The sequence below is a fragment of the Phaenicophaeus curvirostris genome, chromosome 4 (genome assembly GCF_032191515.1).
Source record: "Phaenicophaeus curvirostris isolate KB17595 chromosome 4, BPBGC_Pcur_1.0, whole genome shotgun sequence".
In the NCBI taxonomy this organism is placed as follows: domain Eukaryota; kingdom Metazoa; phylum Chordata; class Aves; order Cuculiformes; family Cuculidae; genus Phaenicophaeus; species Phaenicophaeus curvirostris.
The window spans coordinates 28682218-28710157 of NC_091395.1; the positions used below are offsets into that span (position 1 = coordinate 28682218).

The 27940-nt window shown below is 40.8% G+C and overlaps 1 protein-coding gene across 7 annotated transcripts in view; it reads right to left on the reverse strand.

Annotated features, from left to right (window-relative positions):
* GRID2 (glutamate ionotropic receptor delta type subunit 2) overlaps positions 1 to 27940 on the reverse strand; it is a 726503-nt gene that overhangs the window by 43235 nt on the left and 655328 nt on the right. The gene's annotated exons all lie outside the window — the stretch shown is intronic.

The following is a 27940-nucleotide window of genomic DNA, read 5'->3' on the forward strand; positions in this document are numbered from 1 at the left end:
ACACAAGAGCTTGTCAAAATTTCAAGCATTATGCAAACACCCAGTGGAAGGAAAGACAGCAAGCCTTTGAAATGAAAAGGAAAATCAATGAAATTGTAAAATTATGTTAAGAATCAGAAGCCCATATTACATTAAATATACACTTCCCTAGTGGCATCAGTCACAAAAAGATTTTAAAACAATTCAATTAAAATACAACTTAATATGATCAAATACCTCAACTTACTGTTTGAGCTATAAGAAAAGGGTAAACATGCAGGTTTCTTTAACATCTCTCTGTTCCTCATCCAGGATTCTTCTTTAAATGACTTCAAAATGGTCAGTTTGAAAAGCTCTCTGCTTTCCTGATCATTTTGGCTCTGGCTGTTCCTTTGCCAGCCCAGGAGAGCAGTTGCAGCAGTGGCCATCAGAAATCTACATGAAGAACTACAGCTGGGTGGCAGGCTGGGATAGTAAAGCAGAGGAGGAAAGACTAAGCACAGCTTGGTATGATGTACTTCATCTTGATTTGACAGGTAAGCGGTCTCAGCAGGTGAGGCAGCATGGGCAGGTACATTTCTGGTAAAAGACAAGGACAGCCTCTGCTGTAAAATTTTTTTGGTTCACCAGCAGATGCTGGGTAGATGATGGAAAATCCAGCTACAGGGACCAGGCAAGGAGAAAAAGCATGCATTTAGAGTCCAAGAAGACCTACAGATTTGGGATATTGAAGGGCTGAAGTCTGTAGTTTAAATAACATAGACTCTACAGCTGATGTTCACTAAATAAGACTGCATTATTCCTGTCTCTTGTGGCTTTTTTTCATTGCTTCTGGCAGGAAAACACAGAAAGACAAGAAATCACTTACTCTGAGGCAGAAGCTTTGCTTCTGTAATAACTCACTAAAGGCCTAATCCTGTTGGGTTTGAAAAACTTCAGTGGGACAAAGGATGTTTTAGTTAATCAAGTATTACGGTAATGTGCAAACCAAAAATTAAAGAAAACAAAGATGAAATAAAATGGAAGCCTTTCACCAAGAGGCTGAAGGCAGGAGAAAAAAGCAATAGTCTGACTGATGGCTTCATGGATGAATGGCTAGAAATATTTGCTACGCCCAGGAAATAACTGAAACATCTGAAAGGACCCTTTAAAACAGAAAACAGCTCCTCTTGCTGATAATGGACAAGCCTACAGCATGCTTCACTGTGCGGCAGCAGAGTTGAACTGAGCAGTGGAAATAAGGCTGCATGCACTAATTTCCCTGAAACTAGGGAGAAGAGAAACTTAGGCTCAGCTCCACGTGCCTCCCCACAAGGAGGGGTGGTGGCAGCACTGGCTCTCCTGGAGAGCAGGGCTAGAAGGAAGTGAGGCCAGTGCACCTCAGGGATGTGCTGAATAAAGCAGAATAAATCCCTGCTCAGCCAAAACAGATCTGGTGAGCACAGGGAGGTGTAAGTGTGTGAAATATTTCTGAATTCAAGCAGCCATCCACACATCCATCATCCAGGCACCAGGGCAAGGAAAGCAACCTTGTAATGACTCATCCATTTCCCTTGCTTAGTCATCTTAAGAGCAACAACAACAGAAGAAACCACCTTGAAAGCTTGGCTTAGCTAATATATGCAACCTCAGGTTCCCATCTGTGTCACTGCTGCCTGCTGCCTTCTTCAGACCTGCCACATGCCAGACCCACTTGTCTTGCCTTGCTATTACCTGGATGCTCAGCATGCAGGTTACCTACTGTACAATCCTGCTGCTTCAGCTGCAGACTCGAGCATCATCTACTGAAAGTTTTTAAAATACCTCCTTTTGCATTGCTCTGGTCTTGAAATTTCCATGTTGTTAACAGTCCAGAAAATAAACTGGTCTCTGGCACTGTCTTTGGAGGAACTGAGGAAATGTATTGCAACTAAATTTCACATTTGAAGCTATGTAAAGTTAGTTCCAATCAAGCCATCACTTGTCAAAAATTAAGAGAAGGCCATCATTAGGTCTCATTTCAGCTGTTTTGAAATCAGTAATTAACTTCTCAGAGAAAACATATTTTGCAGGGAATTAGAGATGACATTTTTGTGTGATGTACTTTTGAGCCAAAGAAGGCTGCACATTGACAGTAAACATTATACCAACAAACCTCAGTAAGTTGGATGAATCTTCTTCTGCCCTAATTGGCGATGGTTTTCAACAGTGGGGAGATTAAAGCTAAAGCAAGGCAAGGCAACATACTTAAACTGCAGTAAGCAGAGCATTAGCAATGCACGGTGTTCCTATTAACGGCTAGCAGAAACGACAAAGAAATAAATGCAGCAGCGATCAGCTCTACGCTGTGCTGCTGCCAGCTGAGCAATCTTGCTCAAGGAAGGAGAAAGCAGGGAGGGAGGAAAAGGGACATCAGCTCATCACAAACCCTAAATTACAAGGCCTCCAGGGTAGGCATGCTCTGGCTCACTGGTGCGTTGCCCTTGCTGGGATCTCAAGCGGATCAGACTGAGGAGCAGTCGCAGGCTACAAAACTGCTGGCATACCTTGCTGGGCAAATCGCACCAGTCAAGGATGTGGAAAGGCCAGGTTTGCCTGGTTTGCTTTTGTATTGCTTGGTTAGTTCCTCATTCACTTTTTTTAAAAAAAGCTGGGAATCTGTGAAACAATAGAATAGGCCTGTCTTATCTCACACCAGAAAATGCTGATACAGGCTAAAATCAGCAAGCTCCGTAAAATGCTGCAACTCATTTGAAAAAACACTTCTGCACACACAAGCATAAGTATTAGAGAATACAGCTGAAAAATCATAAATCATGCCAGCCCACTGTGCACACAGGAAGGGAAAAGAAAGCTGTCACTTTGGTGCTCAAACGCCACAGTGATGGGCACCATACAAATGGATGGAGCTCATCTAATATAAATTAGATAGCGGTTGCCTAAAAGACTACCATTATGGAATACAGAGCACTGAAACTTGAGTTAACCAATAATATAATATTTTCTGTAGCAAGAAAGGCAGGAGTGCCACAGGAGAGTGAGGTTTTTATTAGTATTGACTAGATAAAACACTTGATTCATTCCACTCTGGGAAAAAAAATCAAGACAGCAGAAGCACTGGGAAAGGCACAGAACATATCTGCTTTGTCAGGGAAATGAACTGAGTGATCTAACAAGCCTTTTCCATCTCCTGTTCCTGTGTTAAGGGCAGGTTTTCTTCAATTTGCAGAACTGCCTCTGCCCCAGCCAGGGGAGCGCAGGAGAAAGCATGCAAGGGGAAATACCCTGGCCTCTTTCTAAGAGAGGTAAAAGCAGTGAGCCTGCTAACCTGCACGCCTGCCTTGTCTCGGAGGGCCTCAACTGCCACAGCCCTACCCAACTAGCAGTGTCGTCTTTGCTACTCCAGCTAAAAATCAAGGTAGTAGCTTTTATGTTGTAAAACACAAAATACAACTGGTAAAATCAATTTTATTTTATTTTGTTTTGTTCTAAACTAGGATCTACTTGCTGACATGGATCATTAAGTAGAGTAGAAGGAAAAGTACTGGAAATTAATGAAAAGCCATTTAAGAGAGCAGAAGCACTACCTGTAAGGAATAACAATAAAAAGATAACGCAGGGTATTTAAGGTGTTGGATGACATTTCATGTTCATCTCATCATGCCAGCATAGTCCAGCTACTCCGTACCTTGCTTATGTAAATCAAAAGGACAGACACAACGTACTGTGGCAATATGCAATTTGATGAGAGAAAATTAAATTTAGTACAATAGCGACAACCAGCACTGTTGCAGATGTAGACCCTTGCAACATTTTTTATTATAATCTCTGTTATAAAAGGCTTTGAAATGTGACCATAAAAAATTTGCTTCGTAATAAGACTTGGCACATAGCACAAAAAGATCTCAGCCCAGAAAAGAGTTGTTTTCTTTTCTTTTCCCTGCATGGACTAAATCCTAAATTCACTTACAAAATGAAAACAAATAAATACATTTTCATTAAAGACTAATTAAGCACGACAGTTTGGCCTGTCTTACACGTAAAAGAGAGAAAAGAAGATTGTTCCTCATTTAGAAGCATACTGCCTTCATGGGCCACAATTGCAGCTGGGACCTAAGCAATGAAATCTGGTAAGTTCACATAGTGATTTAATTGCTTGGGGTATTTTAACAAGTTCCATAGCATACAGGATAGCTATAATTAAAAACACAGTTTGCTTTCTTAGAGCTCCCTACTATCTAAATATGTAATCAGAACTGCCCTAAAGCTGTTGAAGCCCGTAAAGCTATGAGATTTGTATTTCCACTGGGTCTTGTTGGGTAATTGAGCCCAAACAGACCTTGCAAAACCAGGGCAAGGAAAGGAATCTGCTAGATGTTGCTGAGATAGAAGAAGAGTTCCACAGATCCCTTGTTTGGTCTGCTTTCCCAACAGGGACTTTTTGCAGAATCTGACTCTTTTCTCCCCAGAGAAAGGATGCTTGGCATGCTGGAATAGATCTGTGCCAAGTGGCAAGAATTCTTGAAGGAATAAAGAAACCAGAGAACAATATTTTTAGCTAACATCCTATGTGCAGGCTGACACACGCAAAAGCGTAAAATCCCAATTTTAAAATGACCAGAGCCTGTATACCACTAACTAAAAATGAAAGTTGAGCATATTGATAGCCACTAAAGGGGTGGCTGTCAAAGGCAAGTACCAACTTCAGCAAATCCTCAATTGCTTCAGTAACAAATTGCACAAACAAAACCCTTCAAAGTTTGCTGCAACAAGCTGATCCTGAGAGATTTGGTCAATGACTGAGAATGTGTGAGAAATAACTTGCAAAACTCTGAATTACCCCAGCCTTTTATCCAGTCAGTCTGGAAGGTAATGCTTTAATGCACTCTCTTAAAAAAGGAATGGAAATTGAAGCTGATTTTGCAGGACATATGGAAAAGTGTGAATTCTGAAAAAATGAAATACAGCTTCTTTTTACAAATTTGACAGTGCATGAAGTTAAATGCTTTCCATATTAACTCATGCATGATCACAAAAGATTTAAATAGCAGCTTTATGAGTTTTAATGAAGGCAGAAGGCGTTCAGCTTGTGAGACTGTGTTAACAGTAATGGTGGGGACTGTACAAAAGCAAGCATTTTCTAGTAGGACAGGGATGCTCAGTATGCACAGCTCAGACTTTTGAAAAAAAACCCCACCCAAATAAAAACTCCTCTCCATTTGGTGAATTTGATTCCTGGCTATTGTCTCCCAACTTTGCCAATGGCTATTATATATAGGTATCCTTTATGCAATAGATCCCTCTATTACATTTTATTTCCTTGGCTCTCACCAACAGTTTCTAGAAAGAATGTGCTGTTATTCACTTAAATTGGACAATTCTACAATAGTCGAGGGAATAATGGAGAGGAACCACAATCCCTCAAAGTGATAATAACCTGCAGAGATATTTCACTGCTCATTTTTTAACCAAAACCTGACATTTCTCATTATTTTAGAGCACAGACTGCCTAATCCAGAAGTATATCTATCACAAGTAATTCAGGTACAGAACTGACATTGCAATTATTTTTACTAGTACTAGCCAAAAATGAACTATGTCTCAATGGTCACAGATCAAATCTCTCCTAGAGATACAGCAGTATACCTGCACTGAAAACTTCCAATTATTGGAATGAAAAAATGCAGTTGTCAGTCTAAAGAAAGTGTTTAGGTAAGAAAGTGCCTCTGTTTGACTCCATTTATTACTTTTCAATAGCCCATCCCTGACAAATAACAACAATATTTTATATGTTATTTAACATATAAAAATCCATCAGAAAGCATAATGAATTTATCTATCAAGCAGAGATAACAGCAGTTCTAGTGAAAAACACTTGCAATAAAATTTCAATCCACAGGAAACGCATGGGAGTCTGGCTTTTGCCAGAGACTCAAAAGCAAGTCCGGCTTTGCTATAAGGTTCAGGACACAGGCAAAGAGCACAAAGGCAATTTAATCTCATAGGTCTTATATGAAACCAGGCTTTTGGTGGCAATCACAGATACTACCTCTGACTATAAGAAAAAGAGAAAAACCAGGCTTTGTTCTACTTTCACCAATGCTGCTCTGCACTTTTTTTGCAATAAAGTGTAGTAAATCCCAATAGCACCATAGAAAAATTCAAGATTCTTGTAACTGTCCCACTACAATGAATAATCAGAGACCAAACCTTATGTTATTATCATCAGCTACATCTCTGATGCAATCTGCATTTATTATTCTCCAGGTTTGTAAAGAATAGAGCCTTGCTTGGAAGAACTGCTAGCTTTAGCTTATAACAGTGACATTTTCTTCTGTGCTACCATTCTCTTCATGCTGAAGGAATGTGGGTATAGAGAAAAATGAGTGGAACTGAGCACTCTCTTAAAAAAAAATAATAACCCAATAAAAGGGTTTTTTTCTGAACTACAACAATACATTCACATGAGGTCCTTTCCTACACAGATGAACAAATTGGTATTACTACATTGCTACTAAACAACATGATTGGGATTTTTCTACCAAAGTTTACCTTCAGTTTCAGAGTAAAACAAGCAAACAAAAAAAAATATACACATCCTTCCACCCCCCCATGCCCCATCCAAAAAAGAAAAGAAGAATTAAAAAAAAGAAAAAAGAAGACAGCTGTCCCAAAATCTCTGTGTGGTCTGGTCATAGCAATTACCTCTATGAATTTTACAGACACTGGAGTCAATTTGCCCTGGAGTGATACCTTTATCTGAAAACTACTTTTTATTTATCATTCAAACTCAAAACCTGACAAGAATTTCTTTAAAAGTTTTTTCTTTCTTTGAAATACAACTTATGAATACATAAATAACAATAATATATGTTCCTTCCCCGATTAACTTTACTTCCTCTCATCTTGGGGCTGCCTCTTATATTTATGATTTTTACCAAGGTTTCTGTAAAAATTATTTACCCTGTTGAGGGCTGGAGTGCACAGCTGATGAGGAATGGTATATCATACCAGCCGGGAATTCAGCACTTGGACATGAATGAGGACAGCAGACACTGGGGTGTAACAGTGACTAATAACCACCAGCACGATGAAGTCATGAAAGAGGCAAATGCTGTACCAGAATATGCCAAGCAAGGTATTTCTGATTTAAATTGTGGAATGTACAGGTGCAATCTAATCTGAAACACTCTACATAATGTCCCTTACCTACCTTTAAGAATCCAGAACTGGTGCAGACACAGGGATGAACAGGAGAACAGAGACCTTATCTCAGGAGAATAAAAGCCTTTCTGACTTACACGAGGAAGAGCAGAACCAAGGGCGAGTGAAGGAAGAAACAGTGATGAAGAAAAGCAATATGAGGGAAAAGCCAATGCTAACAAAAGCAAACAGTCACACACTAGCTGTGAAAAAACCTGAACTGTGAAGCATGCCCTAGGAGCAACAAGAAGGAAGAAAAGAGACACAAAAGGAACAGCAGTAGAAAAACAACAGACCTCCCAGGGGAAAACACTCCAGTGAATAAAAATCCCCCAGACTGTTACTGAAGTGCTACTTGATAAAGTTATGAAAGGGCTGGAGTACCTCCCATACAAAGAAAGGCTGAGAGTTGGAATTGTTTAGCCTAGAGAAGAGAGGGCTCCAGGGGAAACATCTAGCAGCCTTCCAGTACTTAACGAGGGCCTACAGGAAAGATGAGGACAGACTCTTTATCAAGGAATTTAGTGATAGGATGAGGGAGAACAGTCTTAAGCTGAAAAAGGGGAGATCTAGACTAGTTATCAGGAAAAAAATTTTTTACTGTGAGGGTGGCGAGGCACTGCAACAGGTTGCCCAGAGAAGTCATAGATGCCCCATCCCTGGAGGTGTTCAAGGCCAGGTTGAATGAGGTTTTGAGCAACCTGATCCAGGCTATGGTGTTCACGCCCATGGCAGGGTGACTGGAACTAGATGATGTTTAAGGTCCTTTCCCACTCTAATAATTCTATGATTCTTTGACTCCTACAGTGTGATTGCCTATCTGAGCAGGATAATGGATTTGGTTACCCAGCAGATCCCTGTGATTCCTATGGTCATAAACCAGCAATCAAGCAAATTGCCTACAGCTTTGTCATTTACGTCTTCTATCAGACAAATGAAGATCTTGAATTGCAGATCTAAAACAAGCAACCCCAGTGCAACAGTAATGGGTTTTGGCATGCCCCACTGATATTCCCTGAATGGTAAGTGGGACGAGTGGTGGATGAAGGGCACCAGTCCTCACATCTCTCTGCCCTCCTCCCATCAGTGCCCTGTGGTGCTTCCCCTCCATGGAACTGCCTGGCAAACTTGGCATCGGGCATCTGGCTTACCCAGCTACAAACCCCAAACTTAACTCCCTGTATAGCAAAAATGTAAAAGGGATCTCTGCCCAAAGACCGTATCAGAGAGAATTTGGAGAACCTAAGATAAAGTAACCTCTGGAGACCCTGTGCAGTGCACAGCTGCCAAAAGCTGGATTTTTTTAAACAGTTCAGCTTTCAATGGCCTACAGTAAGTGGTCTTTCAAAATACAAATGGCTATATAATAGTAATGAACCATTAAGTTTATTAATGCCAACCAAGCTTACTTAAAATATTATTACAAGTGAGCATATAAATAGTAAAGTAAATGCAAAGTTATTTCGGAGCTCTGCAGGGGATATTAATAATGATAACTTCATTCCAGTGAGACCCTGAAGACTCTACTCAAAAGCTAAGGTTTCCTTATTAAAAATCCTGGTCCAACAGAGATTTACTTACAGCAACCCACTTCTAGTACTGAGGGCTTGTGACATTGTTACTCTGACCTATTATCTTAAAGGGCTGTGAAGCATTTTCTCCAATTTTTGACAGAAATTAATTTATTATTAGTGGGTAACACACATATACTATGTGAGCTGAAGGTGAAATCCAAGTGTTAGATGAATGGATGGTTAAGGGACCACTCCTCCTTTCTATGAGGATTTTACACTCTTTACTCTGTGCTAAAATGCATTATTGGGAAGCATTTTCTTTCCTCTCACTCATTACATGTCCACAAACGAACATAAGATTAACTCTCACTTTACCAACCCTCTAAATATCTGTAATTTCACATCACTGTCTCCAGTGCCTTTTGATGATAATAATCTTTGATACAAAATTTCATCACAATGGTGAAATTAAGGCATGTTATGGCGTAATCATAGAATCATAGAGTGGTTTGGGTTGGAAGGGACCTTAAATATCATCCAGTTCAACCCCCTGCCATGGGCAGGGACACCTCCCACTAGATCAGGCTCCCCAAGGCCCCATCCAACCTGGCCTTGAACACCTCCAGGGATGGGGCAGCCACAGCTTCCCTGGGCAACCTGTGCCAGTGCCTCACCACTCTCATGGTGAAGAAATTCTTCCTTATGTCTAGTCTAAATCTGCCCCTCTCCAGTTTATACCCATTGCCCCTAGTCCTATCACTGCAAGCCTTCATGAACAGTCCCTCCACAGCTTTCTTGTAGGCTTTCTTGTCTTCAAGCTGGTTATCCAGCCCTCGGATCATCTTTGTAGCCCTACTCTGGACCCATTCCAACAGTTCCATATCCTTCTTATGTTGAGGATTCCAGAACTGGACACAAATCCCCAGATGAGGTCTCACAAGTGAGGAATAGAGAGGCAGAATCACCTCCCTCAACCTGATGGCCATGCTTCTTCTGATGCAGCCCAGGATATGGTTGGCCTTCTGGGCTGCAAGCACACATTGCCGGCTCATGTTGAGCTTCTCATCAACCAGCACCCCGAAGTCCTTCTCTGCAGGGCTGCCCTCAATCACATGATCCCCCACCCTGTACTGAAATTGGGGATTGCCTCGACCCAGGTGGAGAACTTGCACTTGGCCTTGTTGAACCTCATGAGATTCTCACAGTTCCATTTCTCTAGCCTGTCCAGGTCCCTTTGGATGACATCCTATCTTTCCGATGTGGCAACTATACCACTCAGCTTTGTGTCATTGCCAAACTTGCTGAGGGTGCACTTGATCTTGCTGTCAATATCATTGATGAAGATATTAAACAGCACTGGTCCCAGTGCAGACCCTGAAGGACATCACTTGTGGATCTTCATCTGGACTTGAGCCATTGGCCACTACTCTCTGAATATGACCATCCAACCAGTTTCTTATCCACTGAACAGTCCACCTATCAAATCCATATCTTTCCAACTTAGAGAGAAGGATGTCATGGGGGACTGTGTCAAAGGCTTTGCAGAAATCCAGATAGATCACACTCGTTAGTTTTCCTGTGCCCACTGCTGTGGTTACCCCATCATGGAAAGCCACTAGTTTGGTCATACATGACTTGCATGGTGAAGCCGTGCTGGCTGCCATTAATCACCTTGTTGTCCTCCATGTGCTTTAGCATAGAGACTAAGAGGATCTGTTCCATGATCTTCCCAGGCACAGAGGTGAGGCTGACAGGTTAGTAGTTCTTAGGGTTGTCTTTTCTACCCTTTTTAAAAATGGACACAATGTTATCCTTCTTCCAGTCATGAGGGACTTCCGATTGCCATGACTTTTCAAATATCATGCAGAGTGGCTTGGTAACCATATCGGCCAATTCCCCCAGGACTCTGGGAGGCATCTCATCAGGTCCCATAGACTTATATATGCTCAGGTTCTGTTCCCTTTCCTGCCTGATTTCCTACATATAGGGACTGAGCGCTCTTGTACCTCGTGGAAAGCATTCTTAAATATTTGCCAGCTCCAAAATGTCTTTCAACACTGTTAAAACTTTTGGACTCCACCATGAAATGAAATATTACAGTGTTAGTTTCCTTTTGGCTTTGCTGTCAAGTTCTCTGCAGCAAAAAGCTGCCTAGGGTTTTATAATGTCTCCTATCACCTCGTGTACAACTGCCTCAGAAAAACGTACAGTTGAGTTCAGCCATCGCTTTATCCATAATTTCATCCCAAACAACCTCAAGCCCATAAAATCCACAGAAAACCCTTTTCCACTTTATTATCATTTCGAACATGCCATGTTCTTGAAATAAACTAGCGTCATGAAGCTTTAATCCTCTTTCAACTTTCCCTAAATGCCATCAATCAGAAAACTGTCAGTTCAAATATGACAAGAAACCTGCTTCCATTCACCTGAGGCCCTGGTGAAATGAGTATTATTAGCCCAGCTTTTCCTTTAAAGGGGTTCATTACAGAAGAGTGAAGTATCAAGAAATGCAGTCTCTAGCACAAGATCAATATTGATACATACCCTGCTGAGAAATTTTAAAATGCTACTCAACACGCAGCAAAAATCTTTGCTGTTTTCCAAGGCATGTGCTTGAGAAAGGTGCCGGATAGTTGGCTTCAGTGCAACTTCAGTAGGTGTGTGACAGAACCTCCCTGCAGTGAAGTTGAAACACATACGTGGCAACCTGTGTGCAAAACCTCCTCTTTTCCCTCCATTATGAAAACTGGACTCTTAATAGAGAAGTAGACAACTCTTGCCTAGGCTTTTGTGAATCAATAAGCTGAAGATCCTTCTTCTCCTCTTTGTCCAAACACAAAACAACTACCAAAGCAGTCTGGGATAATTCAAAACATCCGTTCATGTCAAGTTGCTCAGCAAAATATCAAATTCATATGAAGATGTGCTAAAGACATTTTTTTGTAACTCTTAGGTGTACCTGACCTGTGGGCTATGAAGCATTTTCTCCAAATTTTGACAGAAATTAATTTGATCCTATCTATGGAGCTATGGACTGAAAAATGTAATATACACTTCTCCTCCTTCCCAGAATCATTTTGCATGGAAAGAGTTGAGGTTTTTTTAAGCAAAGAAGATCCTGGGAGGCCATGTTTGAATACATAGAATGCTGCTTCCAGGCACCACTCTACTAATTTTCTCTGCCATTGTTTTAACAGAAACGGCACTGCTAGATTACATTTTATGAGCACCTGGCATGTTTAGATAACTTTCTCTATCTTGCATTTTGTCTACCAATTTATGTCTGTTTGCAAGGATTTCAACTTCCTTAGACAATGGAGATAAAATTCCCACAGGGAAAAATTAGTAGGTGGAGAGATTTAGTAGTCAAGGCTATGAAGCCTTCTATTTTGTGTTTATCCTATGGTAAAAATAATCCATAATTCAGTCAGTGGTAATATATATTGTTCTTATGTGTGGATTTTCTTGAAGCTTACTCAAAGGAGTTTTCAGACTTAGTTCTGCCTCTGCTTCATAAAAAAATATAACTAACCCAACCCACTCCTGCTAGAAGCATCAATAGGCAGGCCCAATGTTTGAAAGCACTGAGAATGGAAATACTAGCCTATGGGGCCCATCCACAATGTAACATGGTCAGATGATGGGAGACGTGGTTAGCTCCACTTCTGCAGTCTTTCTTCCCTACAATATCATGGAAACTGGGGCTAAGCATTGTGGACAGGCTAAAGTACATTAACAAGAATCCATGTTTTTCCAGACATGACTTGGGGCTCCTTTGTAAACTATTTCCTAACATGAAATGCCCAAACCACTTTCAGGATGGGAGCCGTATGACTACTACAACAACTTGAAGAATGACTTCATAGAGAATGACCCGTTTCTTTCATCAATCGTTTCAAGTGTCACTATGATTATTAAAAAAACCCAAACCAATAATAATCATTTAGGAGCTAATATAAAAGACATACAGGATATTGATTGCAGTCAAACTATCTATCAACCACTACAGCCCCAAACATCCTGGTCACTAAGCAGTACTACTAACTGATACTTTATGCTTCTTTGAACTACTACTTCTCGCCATCAGCTTTCCTACCTTCCTCCAAGCGTACAAGTTGCAACCAACTGGTAGTAACTGCCATGACAACTGATGCTGGTCCCAAGAGTACAAAAGATAATACTGCCAGAAAAATTCAATAAGCAGTGAAATGAAGTAGAACAGATCAAGGGAAGTTAGTTGTGAGTTCACGGTATAGACAGTGAGCAATCTGGAGGATCTTCTTGGTGTCCCAAGGCTATCCATGTCCCAGGCTGAAGTATTCATGTATGTTGCTCAGGGTGACCTAAATGCCCTAAATAGGATAGACAGATGTTGCAAAGTACCAAACTACAAACTTGGAGAAGAAAGGCAGCAGACTGATGGCAGGCAAAGAGAAGTTTAAAATTAAGTGAACAGTTTTGCAGACAGTGGTCATTAGAACACCTAGTTCACCACCCTGAGCCACAAAGGACCTCATACTCATGTAAGAAAACCAAGAGGAAGATTTTTCAGAATGAAGATTAGGCATCTTCCTCCCATTCATTTTCAACTTTCTAAGCTTTTCCTTCCACGCATTTTCTACTGGTCTTCCCATCCCTGCCACAAAGTAATCATCTGAAGACAAATGTCTAAAATGTTCTTATAAAATTGAAAAAAAAAAAAGCCTACTTGTTTTTATCTACTCAAGTTCTAATGACTAAGGAAATGCCTTAATTATAAGCATAGGTTAACTGCATGGCATCATTACAGGGCTGATTTGGAGTTGGCTGACTGAATTAATTGTATCCCTTACCTTCAGGTTTCTTTGATGTGCAACCTTAATTCAGACTTTCCTCATTTTATGATGACTGATTCTGGAATTATTAAAAGCATTCTTGTCTATTTCTTTCTATCAAATAACAGGTTTCTACTTTCAACTCTAACAAAGATTTCAATTTAAGAATTTCTAATGACATTAAAGTATCTAGCTAATACTAGCTAATTTAGCTAACTACAGTGTTCTTGTTGAGCAGACAGGGTAAAGCTGGAGAAATGGTGTGTTAAAGAGTAGCAGTTCTGATCGACAAGGTCTTGAGCAATCATCTCATAATTTTGAATTTGTTCCCTATTTGACTTAAAAAATAAACCCTGAATATCACATTATTTCAATCTCAAATTACTCCACTAAAATCAAGTCCAAAACCTCAGCTAAAATTTCTTTGAAAGAAAGCCTTTCAGTGGCTGAAGTTCAGCGTGGGTAATAAACCTCCAGGCAAGAAACAATTCTCTAGAAAAGCAAATACTGCCAAGAAAGCTTCCTGCAATCCTGCTGTCAAAGCCCTGTGACTCAAGGCAAGCACCACTGATGCCCCAGATGAAAGCAATGCAGACTGCTGAAAAGAATAGCAGGCAGAAAAAAGGAACTTTCTCACCCAGATGTAATGTTCACATTAGCACTGGCAATAAAGCAATGGGCTCAAGCAGTCCATCATCAGGCCTACTGAGAAAAAGACCTTGGTTTGTAGGCAGCATACTAGGTATATTGTCATGTCCACAAAAAGTAAATCATCAGTTTTACCTGCAAGCATCACAAACTGAACTTTGGCACCTCCAGAGAGGAATAAACTATACTGTTTATCTGGATCAATGCATCAGTCGAGACCTGTAGCATTTCTCCAGCTGAATAAAGATATGGTGCTATTTATGCAGAGATAACGCACACCATTGCTTATTAAGATTCATCCCTGTGATAATTCCAGCTGTAAAGGATGAGCTAGATGTATATTAGTGTTACATTTCAAAATTTTAGCAAGGAGCTTATCATTGCCTAGCCAAGATGAAGGGATGGCACCTCTACTTTTCCCTCGATTTGAAAAAAGATACTAGGGTGTATGCAAGTTCCCATGGGGTATAAGAAAGCTTCTCTGTAAATAAGCAAATCTTCAGAATTGAACCTGAAATGCAGTGCTCAGGGAATCATCTTGAATTGCGTCAGCCTGAAAGGAGCACAACACGGTCTACTCCCAGTCCTACCAGCCCAGGACAGAAGTCTCTTGAAAAAAGTTATTTACCTAGGCTTTACTTCAAACACAACCAAAAAGATGGCAGTAGTTCAGCCTAATGAACAGACAATTTGTAGAAATTGCCGGGAGGGGTGGGGGGAGAGAAATTAAAAATCCTCTCTCTTTCACAACGAACAACAGCACTGATCTAAACTCCAGTTTTGGTTTTGAGACCGCTGCCCCAGGGCAGATAGGTGCTTGGAGCTCCCTCCACAGCCCTTGGACCCAGACTTTACCCAGGCATGCTAGGGACTGCTCCCTCACTTGCCCCTGGGCTTCATCCTGCGGGACCACGTTGCAGACCACTAGCCTTGTTTGGCAGCTCAAAGGACAACAGGTTTCTACGTAACACTGAAGCAGCTAAAAGGGTTTGTGATAACTGAATCAACAGAAGGAAAGTGCTTTGGGCAGAAAAAAAGGAAACAGCTGGTGGTGGCGAGGCAGCAGGTAATTTGAGATAAAGCCAGCAGGAGGGAGAGGAAGGATGCTAAGCCCATGCGTAGCCCGCGGCTGTGCCAGCTCTGCAGCCTGCAGCTTCCCTTAACCTCAGCTATCACAGTTCTCAGCGGAAGCAGAGAGGCTGTTTCTCCTAACTCTAGCCCTTAAAAAAACTCTGATGCCAAATCTACCCTGGATTTCTTCTGCAAAAAAAGGCCTCAGAGCAAGGAAACAGTTAAGTCGTGTGGCCTACACTAGGAATAAAGGTAGAAAAGCTGGTAAGATGGGCAGAGAGGGGATGGTGGGAGAAGCAATGGCTTTGCTAGCTGAGTGATTTGTGGAGTTACCTTGGATATGTCATTCATCCCTCCAAGCTTAGCTTCTCACAGCAAGTTGGAGTGAGAGCCCTTTTCCTCGAAAAGCAGAGGAGAGGGTATCGCTGTGCACTATTGCTCTGCTCCTAGCTCAGATATGCACAAAAACGTTTCATTTTTGGGGGTGAAAATAAAGTTGCTGCCAGCAAAACTAACTATATTACAATAGCCATGGATATATTTGTTCTTGGGTTAAACACCTGAGAGTGATTCTGTCTAAACCCTCTTATTTTCAAGAAGCCTTATATATTTAACTGGGAGCAAGACTGCCACTCTTAAAAAAACTAAAAATGAGCATTGTAGGTGTTTCTAATATAAGAGAGACATGAAGAAGATCAACAAACCTTCACTTCCTCTAGGCTTTCACCATGCCTCATTTTCAATTGCTTTTCTTCTGTAGAGTTTACGCTTTTCTTCAGATTTATATAGAATGGCGGAAGAACGCAGGGGGGTTTGAAGCTGCAGGTGAACCCTGATACCTTTTTGAAAGCCCTGATTGCTGCACAAGTGTGACTGTCAGAGCTGACACATGACTGTAGCTTTGCATACTACTTCACAGGCATAAAAAGAAACGAACATTAATTCCCTGTTTCATGGGGATGTTAATCTTGAGCCTTACATCTGAATTATGCCAAAGACATATTTATGGAATTAAATTCTCCTGTCAACTAAACCAGCATAAATCTTGCACAATTCCATGACCCGAGAATCCATTACTAATTGACTGAAATCCTCCCAAATCCAAGAAAATTAATACAACCAAACAATATTAAAAATGGAGTGCACATTTCTAAGCTAATGCAAGTTCTGCACACTTTCTCTCACATACTGCCCTAAGCATACCCCAAGCAAAGCCAATAAAATTCAGTCCTAGGTCAAGAACTTCTAATCCCTGCTCTCAGCACTGCAAATCCATGCTTACTACTCTGCTATTTTTCTCTCCAAGTATTACTCACATGGAGCTTATTTTTAATTAAAAAAAATCAATTGTAATTAAAAAAAAACACAAACCAACAGTTTATCTGTCTTATGGGCTTTCTGTAAAAATCTGATATCTTTGGAAGTAACAATGATCTCTTTGGTGATGTTTATGCATCCCAGTTACAAAACTACATCCAGTGAAGTTATTTTGCCCTTCCATGCCTGTTACTAGTTGAAACTTTTCTGCGTTGTTGGAAGCAGCCATAGTACCTAGTTGTCTACAAAGTAAGGTAATTAAGGGGCAACTTTTCTTTACTGCTTTGGAAAATCACCCGTTATACATTTTTTTTCAGCTGAAGACAACAGTAGCAAATGTAAGTAGTTTTTTTCCCTTGTAATTAGCATAGAAAGATCATTACCTTTCCAAACAAGTGTGCTTCCTCCAGGTTCCCTCCTAAACTATAAAGGCTCTTAAAGTGAACTAGCAAAGCACCTGCACCATTATTAAGCATGTGAGAGAGAGAGAGAGAGAGACCTGCTCATATGCTGTGATAAATTGCTACCACTAGGACTTAATCAGGAGTGTAAGCACTCTCTCAGGCTAGGCCAAAACCCCTCGTTATATTGTGCTGTGACTGTAATGGACTGATTATTAAAAACCTTCCATTGAGAGTAATCATTAGAGGAATGTGATAAAGTATTTGATTAAGAGAAAGTCCAATTAAGACATACTTTACTGACTCACTATGAAGCAGCGGAAAAGAGCCATTTTCAATACCTTGCATATGAATTTGAAAAATCAGATTTTTTCCTGATTAATTCTGTTGTAAGAGATGATAAATCCTGCCTTGCCCTCCTCTCCTCCTCTTTAAAGTTTTTTTTTGGCTGATCATCTAAAGCATCTATTTCTGTTCATTTACACTAATTTTATTCTGTTTTATCTATTGTTTTATTGAGCAATTTCAATATTCTGGTTTTATATAAGACTTTTCTCTTAGTCAGGAACTGCAGTGTGTAATAATACCAATCAAGGCAGTTCACTCTGACAAATGTACATCAGAAAGAGACTGCCATGACTTTGAAATATTGAAAGTGACTGATAACACAATGTGTGAAGCAGAATAAATGCATACAAATGGAAGTTTTAGCTGAGCAGTCAAAGTAGGAACTAAATACAGTGTCAGAGCTCTGCACTGAAAGCTCTGCATGCGGGTGGTTACAACAGCAAATTACTAAATGCACTTTGCAAAAGTGTTTTATGAATAAAGTGGTGAGCACAGTTCTTCCTTGGCCATATCATACTTTTTTTTCTCTGCTTGCACTTAGTCATAAAGCAGAATGAAGTCATGTTAAAGTACAAAATCTGGCTCAGGAAAGGCACTTGGTTTTTAAGAAAAGTCATCAAACTATGACGGCTGAGATCAGGGCTGTGTTTTATTTTAGGCTAACCTAACCTGACTGGCACTAAAGTAGCATATAATTCACATTGTGCAAGCAAGAGTCCCCGACATATCCGTATTAGTTCATGTTAGCAAATGCTTCTATCTGTTTTGACACTGCAAAATCTACACAGTCAAAGTGTGCTCGTTTGGGAGCCCATTCTGACCCATTCTAGCCAATGCTAGGGATCAAGTCTATGAAATATTTCAAGGGAAATTTGGATCAGACTGTCACAGCCTAGTTAAGCACACCTGCTGCCTGCGTGTGGGTTTTGATGAGCTGCAACCTTGTGCTCCTTACGCTTGTGCCAAGGCAAGCTGCAGCAGCACTTTTCTTCTGCTTGGCTTGAGCAGAGGCTCTGCAGCGCCTGCAGCAGCAGAACAGCTGGATGTGTGCTCCAGGTGTCTATTTGCCTGCTTCCCATTACTCGGATCTTTGAGCGCTCTGGTATGCAGTGCAGCTCAGCTGGGCTACATGGTAACTGAAGCACACAGCACAGTTTTCCAAAGCCACTTTCTGTTTACACCGTGCCAAACAAAAATCTTGACACAAGCCTTTTTGCAGCTTACTGCTTTAGTTGGCTTGCCAAGTACCAAGTCTTCTCTGGGATTTGGACAGAGCTCTTTAAGACCTCACAATACCTCATTCCCAGAGCTTTTTTTCCTAAAGTCTACCGAGGTCTCATGCACTCAGAGAGTAAAGGCTTCCCACTCCTTCACCTTCCAACTAGTCCAATCGTCTCTAACCACAGTACTCAGACATACTGGGAACACTATCAAACTCCTCCTAATTTCCACCTGATTGCTTTGGGGAGCAGCCTATCTGATGGGTTTACTCTGAGACACAGCAGAAAGCTTCTCTGGGTAGTTTCCTTAGAGTTTTGACTTCACTAATCTCCTCCCTGCATGCATCTGAGCAACAAGGAAAGCTCCATTTATTAACCCCCTGTAATCATCCACTAGCACCCATCTTCTCTCTCTAGAGTGCCTCTCATCTTAGTCCCTCTGTCTCTGCAACTAGCTTACTTCCTCCTCACATCCTATTTCAACAAGAGAAGACACCTCTGCTACAAACCCTGCCACCACTCTTCCTTGGCTCTACATTCTGGAGACTTTCTCTATGTTGGGTTTTTTTCCCTTTCCCTACCTCCAAACATGACCGAGGTCATCAAGCAAGGCTAGCACCTTCTTTTGCCTACTGGCAATTCGAGGATGGGTGACAAATAGTAGATAGGTGTTTTACAGCAGGAAAAATCTCTGAAGGCTGAGGTAGCCCCTGGTGCAGTAGTTCCACAGAAAGAAGCAACATTTTTAGCTTACGTATCATATCATCACGTTGTCATATCATCAAGTTCACTATTTAACAGAGCATATTCTAGCTTTGAAAACAAGCTTTATTTTCAGACATTCCACTTTTATTTGGAAAACAGGACCAGATGAAGACTAGCTTTATAGGCCAGCTAAAGGTTAATTACCTTTTAAGCCAACAAAATAGATTAGGAAGGATCTGTTTTTCTCTTCTGGTTTGCTATTTTTGCTCATTTTAACTGAAATAAGTTGGCCAGCATTTTGAACAACTTAGGGCAAGAGCAAGGAACCTTTGTCAGGTAATGCTGCTATGGGGTAGGTGAGCTAAACCCTTATTTGTGATTATTGTTCTGTTGTCAAGACAGCTGCATGACTGGATCCTTCCTATTTCCAGGGAAAGCTTTGCACTAATTTTCCACGCCATTTCAAAGGCAACACTGTTACTGAACTGAGTTGGAGTGATTAGTTAAACCTGTTCTTCATAAGACTGATGTTCATAAAAATAAGAGAAAGTAACCAGATACCAAAAAAAATGTACTACAGGAAAATATGCATTAATACCAAACCTAATATCTTCTTCAGGAATTCGTAAAATGGGAAGTTCTTGGAGGGAATCCACTCACTTACTCTTCATTTAGCTTTTCTGTCATAGATTTACAATCAAGCAGTTTCAAACTCTGCAGACACGCACTTACTCACTCTTTAAAACACATGAAGAACTCTGCTTACAATAAATATTGCTTATACATAGTTGGATGAACAACACCGCTTCCACTGACTGGTCTGCACAGATGTCACTGGGCAATACCTGGTCATTTTACATGCCAAGTCTGAGGTGCCTAAGGCTACAGAAGTGGATAGAAAGTAGTAAGAAAGAGCTTGCAAAGTGGTATCTACTAGCAATATAACACATTACAATTAGACTGCTTTCTTTGGGGTGGTTCATGGGGAATTAATATGCATAAACAGCTTACCTGGCTTGCTTCTCTGAAACTTCGACTGTGGTGCTCTTTCTGAAAGTGAGCATTCATGAGGAAAAAGAGAAAATATGAAGCTGTCTTTTTAATGGCATCTCTTTTCCAATGTGCAGCAACTCCTTCACCACAGCATCGTTTGGATGCAGAGGTGCCATCCCATGATGAAGCTGGCAGGCAGTTCTGTGATTCTCATAGCTCTATGCTGTATGAATGCAAGATCTGAGGCCTTTCCCTTACGATTTCCTTCATCTCAGTGTTGCTACTTCAAGATCCTTTAACTTATCCCATCAATTAGCATTATAAGATATTTTAAAAGCCCACTAATCTGCTTGCTGCCTTTATATGTTTTCATTAATTAATCTTCCATTATGTGCACGTTATAAACTTCAGATGTGCTGGAGTATCTTTTAACCCACCTCTTCAGTTAATATTACAGCAGATTAAAAAACTGCTAAAGTCTGTGTTTCTGTAGGTGTGTCTATCTCTTTCAACCTCTAATCATGAATTTACTGTAAGACATGCAAGCACCAGATGTACATCATCAGGAATCAACAAAATCATTTTTTCCTGCTCTCACAATGTGATGCGTGGGAGCCACAGCTTCACTGTAGTCCTATAGCCAGCAGCTCTGACTAGCAAACAAGATGCAAATGGATGATAAAGCCAGGAAACATTTCTGATGACAACGCAGGAATCTTCAAAACCTGCAGCTCTGCATTAGGCAGTTAGTGGAGTAGGATGCAAAGGGACAACATCAGATCATCTGGTCCTTGCGGAACACTATTAGCAACGTGCTTAGAAAGGATTACAGAACACTAAGCTCAGATCACGTGGTGGTGGGCTTAGTAGAAAAAAGAAGAGAGAATAATGGTGGGCCAAAAGCTTTCTGCTAGGGCTTTATATGAAGTCATGGATGGATGGCATTTTAAAAAATGACAATGAATCTACATGTTTTCTTAAAATCCACTTGGGGTTACAGACCTTCAGCCTGGATTTGGTAGCCTGGGTATGAGCCATGCAGAACGCGACCACTCTGAGGCTCTGCCAGGACAGGCAGCTGGCTATCTGTGCACACTTTCCACAAGGTGAGTTTCCTGACATGAATGACAATTGCAGTTTATCTGAGGTGAGGAAGGGTCAGGAAAAAGTAAGGTGAACATGTTTTGAGACCTGGTGCACTTCCCAGTTTCACCCCTACAAGTCTAACATAGCAATCCTCCCCCCGATAGATGTTATTTTGGATGGTCAAGAAATATTACATTGGTGAGTTACACCATTTTTTTATTTAGTATCCTGGTTATCTGAGAAACTGTCTTGCTATTATGTGCTACTCTGAAGTTAAAGCTTTTAATAACAATGACTATATCTGAATCAATTACGACTGGATTCTCATGTTAGATTGCTCAGAAATCTAGGATTAATTTTGATTTTTTTCCTCTCACTACTGTAGTTTCGGCTACATGAACTTGAGACATGATCTAAAGGCAGGCTCTAAGAATTAGTTTCCTATTTAAATTTAGGAGTTTGCTTCAAGTCTAATAATTCTCCTGATTTGCAGATTTTTCTAATTTTCTGGAATAGAAGAAAAAAGTTCTTTGGACAGGGATTTTACTAGTTTCCCTGCTGTATTTTCCAGAATGTTATACATACAGCTCAGAATAATATTTTATTTCTAAACAAATAATTGAGGCAAAGTAAAGTTGAGCCCTTACTAAGGCACCCACCCTTCTGTAGATAACAACTGTATTTAATAATGAAAAATCCAATTATATCATTATTGTCAGTACTCTGCAGGGTCAGGATGTAGTCCAAGACTCTTATTTTCCCCATATTTGGTAAAGATAAATCAGGGAATAAGGGACACTCTCTTGGGTTTTCATAAAAAAAACCACCAAAAAAAACCCCAACAACAAAGAACATTCCCCCTCCTCCCGCCCCCCATCAAAAGAGGAGGGGAGGAGGGGAGAATCTCTTCAAAGAAAGGCGTACATAGTCCTAGGGACTCAGAGAAAGATATCAATGTAGTTAGGAAAGAAGTAATTTTCCTTGTGCTGGAGTCTTTGGATATCAGTGACCTCCAAGCCACCGAATGAAAATCTAAGGAGCCAGAATTAATAGTGAGGAGACAGGAAGAACACATATTTATGACTTGTGCCAGGAACTTTCTAAATCTCAAGGTTCTGCTGATGAAATAAAAAAAGGACAAGACCGTTTATTTAAAGCATATCATTAATGATTTACTAAGGGGGAGTCTGAAATGCTACACAATGGCTCTCTTCCTTGCCTCCAAAGTTCTGGACATCTGAAAGTGCAATACTTGCTGCTAGTGATCTGTCTTTAGACTTGCCATGGTGAAATCATTACAAATCTCCACTTCTTTCTCCCTTCAGGACAGAAAAAAGTGACTGGCCTCTCTAGCAGCAACACAAATTCTTTGTGACCTTTTGTGATTTAACCAAATTCAATCTGAGGTTTCTGCAGAAGCTATACAGTGGTTGTACCTCCCATACATTATGCCATTGCATATGTCACCTGTTATAGATGACCATGAGGAGGTATGCAGCTGCTGCTTCTTTGGGCACACACACAACTTTAAGTGTCTGTAAGCTTGTGCTTGGCCAGGGTGAGAGCCATTTGGAGAAACACAGCTGATGAACAAGCAAGAGTCTTATACTGTGGGTTGTAATGACAATCTTGCCTTTTCTTTTCCTATTCTTACTATTTTCTTTTATCAGTATTTAAAAGTGAAGTCTTTCGGGCACAATGCATGTGGATGCTGTTGGGATATAAGGAATGCAAAACAGCTGTGGCTTGTTTTTTCAGCAGTACTGGATGTTGGTAGCTTCTTAAGCTATGTTGGTTACTTAAGCGAAGAGCTGGCTGCTGGCCTCTGGTGAGTATGAAATTAATATTTCCTTTCTCTCTGCCTCTGATGTGCTGTGTGGCCAGGACTGTAGTTCAGGAGAGAGTCAGACAGCAGAGGAAGCAGAAATGTGAGTGGGATCCAAGTGCTTTGCTGCTACCCCCTGCTTGACCTCCACCAAAAGCCAGCCACCAGTGCAGTATCTGAGCCATTGCTACTGCACTGTAGGAGGCACAGACATCCTACAAAACACTCTTAAAAGAGTTTGCAATTATATTTATACCTCCCAGGGGTACAACGGAAGTTTTAAAGTTTAGGGCTGAAAAGACTCCTTAACAGGTGTCAAATTTAGTGTCAGCGCACAGCTCCTCATGAATCAAATGACACATCCTCTTCAAACTCTCCTAGGAAATTGGGAAGTTCCTCTTACTATTGCCCCTGTCATTGCTTTGAAAGAAAAATTATATATATATATAAGTGTGACACACTGTCTGGAGGCTGCTGGTGCTCGGAAGTTTTACTGGCAAAGAAAAGAGGACAGCAATCTACCTGAGCATATCAACTGACTACCTAATGGCACCATCAGATGTGTTTTTCTGCAATGCGTGAATGAATTCATTAGGATGCTATGACAGGTTCATCATTCAAATGTTACCCAGATTATTTTCTATATTATTTGTGCTACAGCCACACACTCATTTTCAGGATGGGCTTGGAGCACCTGTTTTCAGAGAGATCATCAGGTAGGGAGTGGCTACAGGAGCTGCGTGGGACCCCAGTTGGCCAATCTGCCATCCCAGTACAACAAAAAGCCAATCTCATTCTGCAGTCAGACCACTCACTGCTGCTCATGTCTTTGTTTTGGCCTAGAAGAGATTTTATGCATGTGAAAAATGTAGGTCTTGAAGAAGAGTTTCAGTTGCTTACCCTTCCGCACTAAGCTATACCTACACAAAATGCTTTTTTTGAAGGCATATTGATATTGCACTTTGAACAGTACAAATTTTCTGATCAAAAACATTTTATTCATCCCAAGAATGTTAGATTTCTTTGAGTCTGGTAAGAATAATCCTGTACAAGGTTTCATCTTCGGGTGGGGGGTGGGGGGCTGGAATTAATTTTGTTAAAAGCCCAGCAAATATGAATGGATTTCCAGGTGGCATACATTTTGCCACACTCTCCACTAATATTTCACTATACACAAACTTGCATTTGCAAGAATAATTCTGCTTTTAAGTTGCATCAGTTCAAATATTTGGGAGTACTCAGTCTTTTCTCTAAGTGGCACAGGTACTACCTTACACTTGTAAAATTATAAACACAATATGAGCCAATGCAAGCAAGTGTACCTCAATGGCAGCACACTCCTGTATGATACATGCTTAATGGCATAAATTTAAAATCAAGTAAATATTGCACCTTTTGTGTTAATTTAGATGTAGCCTAATATATAAGCATTTTCTCTTTCTGGTTCTTTGGAGGCTCATTCTGTACTGGGAGGACTGCATTCTATGCAGATACACAGGCACAGGCTGGTAGCAGCAATTTGAGGCTTGGAGCAGGGAGGCTGACAGCACTGGCTCTGCACCATGTTCAGGGAACTGCAGCTTGTGTGCTTCTTCACTGTCATGAGTATTAGATAACCTACTGCACATCAGCTTACGTACATTCCAAACACAGGTATGTGTCCAAGAGGACCATCACTGCAGCCTTTGTTAGAATCATAGAATAACCAGGTTGGAAGAGACCCACCGGATCATCAAGTCCAACCATTCCTATCAAACACTAAACCATGCCCCTTAGCACCTTGTCCACCTGTGCCTTAAACACCTCCAGGGAAGGTGAATCAACCACCTCCCTGGGCAGCCTGTTCCAGTGCCCAATGACCCTTTCTCTGAAAATTTTTTTCCTAATGTCCAGCCTAAACCTCCCCTGGCGGAGCTTGAGGCCATTCCCTCTTGTCCTGTCCCCTGTCACTTGGGAGAAGAGGTCAGCACCCTCCTCTCCACAACCTCCTTTCAGGTAGTTGTAGAGAGCAATGAGGTCTCCCCTCAGCCTCCTCTTCTCCAGGCTAAACAACCCCAGCTCTCTCAGCTGTTCCTCATAAGACCTGCTCTCCAGCCCCCTTACCGGCATTGTTGCTCTTCTCTGGACTCTCTCCAGAGCCTCAACATCCTTCTTGTGGTGAGGGGCCCAGAACTGAACACAGTATTCGAGCAGCGGTCTCACCAGTGCCGAGTACAGAGGGAGAATAACCTCCCTGGACCTGCTGGTCACACCGTTTCTGATACAAGCCAAGATGCCATTGGCCTTCTTGGCCACCTGGGCACACTGCTGGCTCATATTGTGCTGGCTCATATGTTGTTCTCACAACATTCTCCGTTGTTTCAGGATTCTTTTTAGCACCTCAAAAAACTGCCTATGGTATAAAGGGGCATGCCATCACCATCAATTAAGGGAGGAAATGACATTAGGGAATTTAACTTTTGCAAGGCCCTGGATATGTTTTTATGGTGCCGCAACATTTAAAATTGATTGCAGGTTTAATGCCTTTCTTAAGTAGCCTAGCCGATGGGTAAATTCCCATAGAGACTGGACTACCTTGTATAGCAGGTGAATATCATTGCTGTCCCCAAAGGCCACAGTATTTTGCATGTGTCAGCCCCCTGGGGAGCAACATAGTGGACATCCCAAACAGAGTGCTTTTGGAAATCCCGAATGCCTAGACTTTACTACAGCATTATCTTAATTGCAGCCCATGCCCCACAGCATTGGAGAGAAGGGGTGGGTGTTTACACCTCTCCCTCTTTTTCTCTTTCTCTAGGAATCACCTGAATGTTCAGAAGAGGTAATGTAAAACCTTAAATTCATGCCCATGCTCCCTGCACTGAGACCAAAATCTCCTGTGTGCTTTCCAGACCTTTTACAGCTACACTCTAGTGATTTAACACTGTGCGGCTTTTGGATTTATATGAAATTTCTTAAAAGAAAAGCCCTGTATTTTCACAGAAATACATTTATTTTGGGAAAGATCAATAAATGCCAATATATTTCAAACCAGTTCCCTGTTGCATTAAAGAATGTGAAATATTCATGTGAACATTTGCTAACCCTACCCAGTGAAATCTATTTCCCTCTCTCTTTAGCATGCAGTCTGCAACAGCTGAAGGTTGTTCAGTCTTTTCATTAGGAAGAAAAGTAAGGATGATTTGTGAAAACCACATGGAAGTAATCATAAGGAATGGTACTGAAGGGTTTTTAGAACAAAATCTTGTATGCTACCTTGTAAGCATGCTTTCTCTTTCATGTGTTTGTTTCTTATATTGTATTTCACAGCTTCAAACTGTAAATCTATATTTATGAACATAATTAGAAGTGCAATATAATATGCTTTCATAATACAGGAATAAAAACTTAAGGGGCAGCACACACATTTTCAGAATATATATGTCTCGGGTTCTCTAACTTCTCCAGTAGGTAGCATCACTCCTAGCAAATTCCAATTTCTGTGTTCCACCATTGCTCTTGATAATGTGCGGAGTTACTTTTTCATCAGTGCTAAGTTTTGTGTATCCATCCAGATCCTCCTGTGGTCCAATATCCCACATATAATCTCTTTCTTCATCCACCTGAACTCTGATAACTATAGCAGGGAATGGAAAATGAGGAAATATGAGTTCCCATGATCCCCAATTCAACCAGGGAAAAACACCTGACCCTGGGGAATTCATTTAAGTCTTCTTATGCTATGAGTTCCCTGTGCATTAAATGGAAATGGCATTTACTATCCACTGAAAGATGCTAATATTTAAATATCGCTCTGAAGATCTTCAGGTAAAAAGGGCTATATATGTGCAAATTTTTATGCTTCTTTCTGCTTTTCTATGCCTTCAAGATATAATAATACACTGAAATGCTGAAATTTTGTTATGAAATAGAATTGTACTTGGAAATGTCAGGCCTGCACAGATCAATGATCCAGAAGTTGCTAAAGGCAGTGTAGTGGAAGAAGATATAACCTAACCTCTCCAGGTACTGAATACTGTGACGAAGATGATAATCACTTACCAGAACTAGCTGTGACCATTTCTCCCATGTACTGGGAACTGTAACAAGTATATAAATGATGTCAGAAACAGTCCCTAAGGGGTGGCTTGGGATACATCTACCTTGACTAGGAAGGTGGTGGCGGCAGGGATGAAGAGTGCTCAGCTATGCAGGCATGAGCCATGCCACTTGGCAGGTTCAAATGTATTTAGTAATAAAGACACAGCCTACAAAACTCCCCTATGCCTTCAAATTTTTATACTCAAGTCTACATGGGTAATGGTCTGAAGAGAATGACTTAACACCTTGACTAGCACCTGAGATCTTAACAGCTGGAAGAATTTCTTAGGAAGATTACTGGAAGAAATTTTATTCCTTTGCTTTGCTTGGAGACCCTGAACACTACAGAGCCAGAAGTTTTTAGCAGAGCTGGTCTGGTCATGGCTAGGGTATTAAGGGATTAGAGTATTCAGTAAATAATTGCCAATAATGCTAGTTGTAATAAATAAAGCAAATATAGCTTTCATTAGAATTAGAGTTTTCAATGATCCTGTGAGCTTTTGTATTAGATTACTGTTATGCCAGCACAACATTTAGCCAAATCACTCACAACATAGAACAGATCCAAAGGATTCAAGTTTTTGTTCATGCAGTATGTGTGAGCAGAGAGTGATTATTCTGAATCTGTATAGTTTTACTTATTGACAACGTTTTTTACCCCTACCTCATTCTATGGACTGAAGGCAAAGGCTGAATGAAGCATATGCATACGACATAGTGGTTCACGTTCATTATAGCAACCACTCAAAAGAAA